The sequence below is a fragment of the Palaemon carinicauda genome, chromosome 36 (genome assembly GCF_036898095.1).
Source record: "Palaemon carinicauda isolate YSFRI2023 chromosome 36, ASM3689809v2, whole genome shotgun sequence".
NCBI lineage: Eukaryota > Metazoa > Arthropoda > Malacostraca > Decapoda > Palaemonidae > Palaemon > Palaemon carinicauda.
Window position 1 is genome coordinate 46,683,606 of NC_090760.1, and position 10,000 is coordinate 46,693,605.

The following is a 10,000-nucleotide window of genomic DNA, read 5'->3' on the forward strand; positions in this document are numbered from 1 at the left end:
GAGCCTTCACCATGGTATACCTTATGACGAAATGTAAGATTTGCTGCATAACATAAAAGGTATACACTTCGATGAATTAAACTTCAACTGAAGCAACCTATCATAGAAGAACCAACATTCCACCAACTTGATGATTGGTCCAAGTAGGAGCTGTTTTATTTATTTATTTATTTATTTATTTATTTTATTTATTTATTTATTTATTTATTTATTTATTTATTTTTTAGGCACATATTCTTACATTAGTGATGAATCTTCTTCCCAAAATGGCTCTTGCAGTGGACTTGAGGTAATTTATTAGAAGGAAGCCCTATATGAGCCTATCATGAAATAATGTACATGACTGTTGAGCCATGAAGCAAAGCTCATCCAAGGAAGCATTAGTCACTCCTCCAAACATTCATGATATCATCTAAAGAATTCTTGATCCATGACTCCCAAAACCATATATTGGATTCTAGTACATATAACTGAAAACCAAGAAAATGAAGTAGAAAATGAGCTTACTCATCAAGGGGGCATCCGTGAATCAGACAAAAAAAGGGTTGATGATCTCCTAAGACACTTTTTATTGTGTGCTTCAGATGTTCGCATACAAATGGCAAAGCATGTTTAACTGTCAGTCCACTGTCTCAAATCAGGATAGGTTATAGCAATTCTTATGACAACGTTGAAGTGAGAGATATCACTGGGGTGTTAGTTCAACAAAATATAATTTCTGGTGGCTTTTTACAGGTTGGAGATAACAGCATCATCAATGGAGAAACACTTGATGGAAAGAGTATTACCGATACCTTTAGACTACTTGTCCCCCAGAACGGTTCATTTTGCACAACACCACATTCAACAGAACATGCAGATTACTCAAAAGTGAAAATATGGATTGAATCAATATGACATGCCAGTCCATTGCTCATGCTATGTGAACCCTGACCTATACATACAAAGGAGAGGTGAAAATGCCATAGATCACCAAGGCCATCCCTCTGCCTATCTAAAGAGACCTTGCCTTGTCACTAGTCGGGATGTGTCCCACAAAAATGTTTAAGGTAGAAGTTATCCACATGCCTACAGAAAAAAAATGAAGTACTGAGCTAGTGTGGTTCCATGGCCCGTTGTACTCCTGTGTTCTAGCCATCAGCAATGTTTGCTACAGTCTCATAATTGAAGGGATCACTGGCCGATCTTAGTACAGCTTACACAGTCATGAAAAATGTTGAAACCATGATGGATTCTTTTGAGTAGAAAGATAACACTATCAAATGTGATCTGGTCATATACGTGAAAGCCAAAGACATTCAATGGAGACTCACATTGGGAGGATTTGACAGAACTATAAAATATCTGTCTCTGTTCAGCAAGAAATACAGGAATTGAGAATATGTTTATTAATTCTCGGGCCTATGGCATTAGCACAACAGAGGTATTGTTGGAAGGTACGTCCTACTACTGAGGCGTGAAAGACAAGAAGCCAATGATTGGAGTCCCTCTATGCCTACAATTACAAACATTCAACAAGTGACAATAGACTGAACAGAGGAGACCTCTCAGCACAAAACTGTTCAAGCTTATGTGCATTGACCATGTATCAAGGCTTTATATCTGATTGTTAATTTTTGCGTGATGCCTAGACACACAAAACAAGAAAGCAATTAGTCTAACAGATAGTGTATACTACTGTATGTTGTATAAAAAAGGACATACGAAGGGAGTACTTCCAACATCCGAAAGACTCAATCAACATCTGGAGTGAATCAATTTCCAGGCCTTTGTATGGTGCCAGGTGCTGGAGCAAAAGCAAGCTTCACGATAATCAGAGTGACATGACTGGACCAATTTAGATGATGATAGGCTTCAGCCAATTTTCACCAAGGAACTGAAACTAAAAGGACTTATCAATATCATAGTAAGTTACTGACAAGTCACGTAATGTCAGTCAAGCTGTTCATGCAGGACAATTAGTCTCTCTTGTGTAGAGTCCTACAGCTAGAGGACTGAAAACTAACACAGCCTTAATGCTATCCAGTATGATAATGAGGAGCTTTTGCAAGACAGTAGAACAGATTAAATGTCACAACAACTTAATGACGTTTGTTAATATTGAACAATGTTTATTTTTTTGATAGCAGTATATGTGTACATCTTTTAGATGGTAGATGACATAGATATAAATCTAAATTTTAAGGCATTAATAACCATAACTCTACTGCATAGAAAAATGGTGAAGTATATAATGTAGACATGGTAGTTATAAAAGGTTACTAATGTTCTTAGAGTATATTTAAATAGACATTAAACAGTATCATTCAAACCCTCCACAGAAGTTCATGAATAGATCAGAACAGTGTGACCACACATTCTACTATCTCAAATACCAATTGCAGTAAATGTGGTTATTATTTAATATGCTAGAAACGAAATCCATATAGGGACTGTCTCGAGTGGCTTTCCTTCCTAATTAAAAACATTTGTTCAATTTAAATATGTTTTACTCATATTTGTCATACCAAAACTTTTCAAACTGAAAATGTTACTTCTTTTCTAAATATTACCTAAGCTCCAAAACGATGAATGAAATAAAAAATGCAGTGTTTTGCCCATTTTTGTATCTCTGCCTTTAAATATCACATCAGACACTGTAAATTCCAAGTGGCATCTTATCAATATTACTTGTAAGATGAACCAAGTGACGGACATTTTGATAATTACCATTAAACCTTGGACATCATGTAAAATCTTTAGGGAAATCCAATGGTACATAAAAGATTGATATTGAGCTAGAAGAGATATTACCCTCTTTTTCACCCCTACACGCCATTTTGAATGGCAGCCCTAGCATCATACACTCTATCTGAAATTAATTATAAAAAAAACAGAAACACGGACAGTAATTGACACCATACTTTACCTAGCACTATTCCAGACAGTCCAGTCTGCCACCCTACAATGTCAAAATTTGGCTGTAAAGAGTGCAAGAGCAATTCGTATATAGGAGTTCGATCAGAATTGGCACCTAGCTTATATTACAATCTCCACTATAGACGGTAAATCCTTTAGATGATTGGGTAACATAAAATATGTTACATATCGAACAATAAATACTAGATTTTTACTTTATTTTGAATTCTAGAGCTATTCCTAATCAACATATTCTTTTGATGTTCAATTATATTTAAGCAATGAATTATATTTAGTGTTTTCAAAGGTTTTTGACAATAGAGTGAGTCATTTAATATGTATTTTTAGCTCATTTGAATATATATATATATATATATATATATATATATATATATATATATATATATATATATATATATATATATATATATACACACGCACACACACACACACACACATATATATATATATATATATATATATATATATATATATATATATATATATATATATATATATATATATTTATATATTTATATATATATATATATATATATATATATATATATATATATATATATATTTATATATGTATGTATGTATATATATACATGTATATATATATATATATATATATATATATATATATATATATATATATATATATTTATATATATATATATTTATATATATATATATATATATATATATATATATATATATATATATATATATATTAGTGTATATGTGTATATGCATGTGTCTCTGTGTTAAAAAGATTATCATATATAGTTTATTACACAGGGGAAGATAAAAGGGGAAAAAAGGGGGTAAAAATTAGTCTCCATCTACATTTAAGTAAATATTACAAGGACGTCCAGAGTATTACTGTAAGGCTCATGAAATAATAATTTGTGAAAGAAAAGTGTGTATTACATATCTCAGAATATCCCCCTCAACTAGAGTGTAGCAAAGATGTGGAGGAGGAATCTGGGCGGAAGCTAAAATAATATGCAGATATAGTTCTAATAGGTGAATTGCTTCGGTTATATGGGGATTTGAATGGCCATTTAGAGGTGAGTCCTGGGTTTTTTAAAAGCACCATAAGGGGAAGAAGTTCTAGGAAAGGCTAAGAAGGTGATAGAATATTGGAATTAGCATAAAAGGTGGATACAGAGTTTGAGCAAACGAGAAGTTTTCTGAAAATAAAAAAAAATATAAAAATTGCATATATGTTGATTAGGAAGAAAATCATTATATATTATAAGAATACTCCAAATTATGCCATTGTCGCTCAACATTAACTGGCAGTAGAAAAAATGGACTTAAAAGCAATAAGGAAAATAAAAGCCATCGACATGAATAGGAGGGTCTGAATTTGAATGATGAAATGGGATAGTGGAAGAGATTTCAGAGATAACTTTGAAAGACAGGGAAAGGTGATATGTAAATAGAATATCAGAATCGTCTGAAGAGATATTATATGCTATGAGCGAGAATGTGGTAGCAGCAGCAGCATAGGTGTGTGGGACTACAATTGGTAAGTTAGTGAAATCAAGAGGTTCCAGCAGATATAAATAAAAAAGTATATAAATAGAAGTGGTTAAAATGAAGTTGAAAATTACCAAACTACAAAAAATTATAGCTAGACCAATATGGAAACAAATATAGGTCGCTCATAAGGGGAGAAGCTAAGAGAGACTGGCATGAGACGATGGGATCACCAGGAGATAAAATATTGCAAAATGAAGAAGAAAAGTCATGCAGAATGTAAAAGAATTTCGTATTATTAATAACGGAAATGGAAATATCTTTTTTGAGGAAGAGAAAATAAAGAGAATATGGAAAGACAATTTTTCACAGTTATCATATACTAAAAATTAGCGTGGAACAAGAAACTGCCTCTCCAGTAGATAAAAATGAGAGAGAGAGAGAGAGAGAGAGAGAGAGAGAGAGAGAGAGAGAGAGAGAGAGAGAGAGAGAGAGAGAAGTCAAGAATGTTTTGAAGAACGGAGAAATAAATAAAGCTGCATTAAAGTCAGACATCAGAACATGAATGATTAAGACCTTGGAAAATATAGAAGAAAAAAAGTGGGTGCAAACACTATTGGAAAAGATATGAGATGTAGACGAAATACCAAAAGACTGTGAAGACAATTGGATAAGTAAATTTCTTAAAAAAAAAGGAGACATGCTAAATAGTGGGAGCTAAAGAGGAATGAAGCTTTTAAAGCCTGTATTCAAGATACTAGAAAGAATCATAGAAATCGATAGATAAACATAAGCAGAATTTTGGTTTTATGAAAGGAAAAAACACTGTGGATGATATTCTTATCATAAAATAAGTCCAGAAAAAAGTATCTAGATGGTAATAGGGAAGTATGCATGTGTATTGTGGATCATAAAAAGGTGTATGACGAGGAAGAAAAAAGTTCAGTCTCCTGGTGTTTAAGAAGTTAGCAAGGGTAATGACGTGCGCGGACGGGATGCCAAATGCATTTTTGCCGAAGGACAAGAAGCAGAAGCCAGGAAGCCGAACGGACAGAATGCCGAACAGACATAATGCCGAAAGGACACAATGCCTAACAGACGTTAAGTCGAACGGACAAAATGCCGAATACTGCTACGACTAAATGTAATTATAAGCAAATATATATATTTTTTTTCCTTTAGTCCAGTAAGAAAATCAATGATTATTTTTTTTTATTCAGAACACCTGTAAAAGACAAAAGGACGTAGGCCTGAAATAAAAGTAAAATGCTTGATAATCATTTTATTTCTACAATATACTACATACAATATGTGTTTATTTAAAAGATAAAATGTGTCGGCTGGGTTAAAAAAAGTTAAAAACCTACATAGTATAATGTATAAGAGAAAAAAAGAATATTTAAAAATTGTGAGCTAAAGACCGTAAAAAAGTTAATCCTTCATCCTTATCATAAGAACAAAATATGGATTTTATCCTATCGTTAATGGCATCGTATTTCTTGTTAAGTCGTGTTATATCAATCCCTGCAAAAGCTTGTTCAATTAAGAATTTCATTACATGCTTGTTCATTTCTGATAACCTTTAGTAATTTGGCGAATGTTGGATGCGTTATGTTGATTCTCTTTTTAAATGCCTGATGCCAGCCTTCAAGGGAATTGTTTGTTCTCGGTAAATCATTATTAACGCGAGTGTGAACAGACCACAAATCAACATCAAACAGTGGTTTCCTCCTTCGACCTCGCTGGATTATCCCTAACCATGTACTTTCAAAGTAAACCAAAAAATCACTTAACAATTCATCCGTTTCAGCATCTAAGATATTTACCAATTCGTTAAATAATTCATGTACATCTGCGGGTGGAACGAAGGCAAGTGCTTGTAACTGTTTGATAAAAAGTGCGTTATTGGGTTCAACATACCACTGCTGTAGACCACAAGACTGGATGTTTCGCCATAAACATTGGCCAAAATGAAGAAAACAACCTGATAAAAATGTATTAGGAAAGTTTTTTTTTAATGCTATTTATTGTTGCTCTTTCGAAATCCACAGTTATTGAATCAGGATCCTGAACACCTTTGCTTTTTAAAAATCCAAAAATTTCGTCATACGTTTTTTCTTCTTTGTTAATAACAATACAATATACCAGTGGCAAGGTTTTACTTTTTGAAACAATGGCATGTAAAGTATAAAGCTGCTTGCCTAAAGGAACGGAGTCAAATGTGCCATCGGCAAACCATGCTCGTTTTTTAGATAATAATTCCAAGTTAGTTTCTGTCGATAAAATTGTAACGGAGGTGGTTTCATAAAGACGAAAATTCTCGCCACGGCTTGTCTTATCCAAGTCTTCACTTTCTTCATTCTTTCTTGCTCGTCTTACCATTCTTGCAAGTGTTTCTCTTTTAGGTATAGAACCAGCAATGCTGAGTGGCAGTTCTTCCCAGACTTTATTAATTATGCGGCTTGTTACCTCTTCTGTTTGTTCTGCTGAATTCTTCATTACATCCAAAGATTTTAAAATTATATTATGAGCACCGTCAGGAGGATGTGAATGTTCTGAAGCCTGTCCATGTTCGACATCACTAATCGTTCTAATTCTTGCATTGCACTCTTTTCGTCTCTCACATCTCCAGTAAGTAGTTGCTTTAACAGTTTTATCGACAACGTATGAATATCCATTATGAAGTAACTTTCGGCCACCACGTCCTGTCTTGGTAAATTCCATGGTTAAACTGGCTTTTTTAAACAAATAAATTCCATAGTGAAATTCGAGTAAAGGAAAAAAATATAAATATAAATAACTACAGAGCATAAATAGTAAACTAGCATATTGTTACTTAAAGAAGTAGTTAAATAGTAATTATCAAATTAGTTAAAAGTTAAAGTTGGAAGAAGAAAACAATCTTAAATACGGTATTTTCTTATTTTTTTATCCATTAACGATACTTATCATTTACATAATAATTTTCTTTTTTATTTATGGCTGAAAGATTAAGTGATTGAAAGAATGAATAGATAAATGAAAGAAATCATTTATCAATTTGCAAGAGAGATATTTATATAGAGTATATAAAAAGAGATATAGTCATTATTCGGCATTTTGTCCGTTCGACTATGAGGTAGAAAAATCCTCTGTAAATGCAAAATATTTGGAGACAGACACTTTCCCTATGAAGGTTGGCATCCATCCATCTAAATGCATTCTTGATCTTCGCCATTAAAAAATTCTGACACCCGAGCTAAGTAACAGAGAAAAAAGGAAACTGATGTTTGTGTATGATTTGTGATTATTGAAAAATCAGAAGAACTTCAAAAGAGGGCTTTAGCATGGAGAAAATCCTTAGAAAGAAGAAAACATTGGAGAGGGAGAGGTTATAAATACCAGTTATAAAGAAAATGAAGTAACCAGTCAAGTGGAGGAAGGTAAAGTGCTAAAACAGAACAATGTTATCAACTACTTATGATGAATTACACAGAGGAGATAGGTACTGAGGAAGCAATAAGACAGAGTTAAAGAAGCCTAACGAAAATGGCGAGAAGCAACAACGTTTCTTCTAGACAAGGAAATGCCATGTAGGCTCAAAATTAAGACATAAAAGGCAGTTATCAAGCCCAAGGTATTCCTTGGGCAGAAACTTGGACTCTTCAGATTAAAGAGCAGGAACGGTCGGACAGGTCCATGATGAGGATGGTGAGATTGTTTGGTAAAATACCCCCAATGCAAAGGAGTCAATATATTAGAAGAATGTTTAGTATATGTATTTTGAAAGAGAATGCGATGGATACTTTTCTTAAATAATATGGCTATGTAATAAGAAGAAAGGTGGAACTAATCAAGAGCACTAAAAAGATAGTTGGGCTTGAGGATGCATAAGCAGATCAGCTGCATAGATGTGATGAGGAAGGATACTGGTGCTGTAGTATTTGAGGAAAATGCAAGGATAAGAAACAGATGGAAAAAGTTGTCTTGAGCAGCTGGTCCTACAATAAGGAGGTATTAATAAGATTAAAACAATAATATTCGCCGACAAGCATCAATAGGTAATCTTCTGAACGAGCCGGCCAATGATTGGAGTGGCGTTTATTCTTTCGAGATTCTTTAACGGGGACACACTTCTAGCACATGATGGAGAGATGTTTGGAATTGAAATATATATTTTTCTATTACATTTGATTTTTCTTTTCACTAATTATTAGTTTTCCTCACTTTCCTGTTTGGGGAATCTTGTTTCTACCTACTGGTGATAAAAACTTTCTTAATTCTGGATAATTTTCGAAACGAAAAGTTTCGAGTTTGGCATTCAGGAACTTTTTCTAGGTTTCATTCCCTTTACTTTGGAGCCTTTATATCCTTAATCTGCTTTCTTCGTATAATAAATCTGACATAAATCTATATGACTTACTTGCGCAATATATCTCGTACCAAATTAGACATTGGATACGTAAAAGAAATTCTCTCTCTCTCTCTCTCTCTCTCTCTCTCTCTCTCTCTCTCTCTCTCTCTCTCTCTCTCTCTCTCTCTCTCTCTCTCCTAAGTGGCATTTTTGGGGTTTTCGTACTACTGTTCCCTTGTGTAAATGTGGTTACATAGCCTGTAAGTAGATATTGAGCAGTTCTGTTAACTCTTGTCTTATATATATATTTTTTTTTTGTTTCTTCTTTTTAAAATACTCGTTTACTTTTCATTTGATTTTTGTGATGGACTTTTCCTTAATGCTACCCTTTCAGTTTGGCAATATTTTGCTTTTTCCAATTCCTAGTAACAAAAACAATGATAATGATAAAAACACGAACATGTCAACATTTGTCGAACTCTTCTATGAATAGGGAATAGCTAATTGCGAATTACCATTGATAAGAATTTGATTCATTTCTCGAGAGACGTGATCGCTCATTACCCAGAGAGAGAGAGAGAGAGAGAGAGAGAGAGAGAGAGAGAGAGAGAGAGAGAGAGAGAGAGAGAGATTATGTTTGAAGGAATGACTAAAGTCAATGTTCAGAAAGATTTATCATATCCAAGAAAGACTAACATTACATCAAGGATCACTAGAACCTTTCATTCGAAGATAAGAAGATATAAATCTTCTATATTGGATCTTCGTCTGGTGAAGGATAATCTTTTTCCTGATACTCGGGTTCATTCGCAATGTAATCTATTACTTTTGGATCTTGACAGAAGCTGAAAATCGGCGAATAATTCGTTGAAATTAATTCCTCTCCACTTTGCTGTCGTTTATATATTGGAAGCTGGATTCAGGTTCAGTTTTTTCTCATCTTTCTACAACAGATAGGATTCAAACTTGTTCAAATTGAAATTTCTTTTGCTAGTATTATTCACAGATTTTAGATTGTATATGTAGGCTAATCATCAGTGAAAAGATAACAATATGTTTGCTATTAAAAAAAAAAAATCGCATTTGATTCATTCTGTGACGTAACCCTTTGTATAAAGTAATGATGATTATTATTTTACCATTTCATTTATCAAGATCTCTACAGCACTATTTGACCTTTTTTTTGGCTTCATCATGTAATTATTTATTTCGAAATGATATTTTAGATGAAGTGAAAATAAAAAGGGAAAATTCAGATAAAAAAATCAGATCCCTACA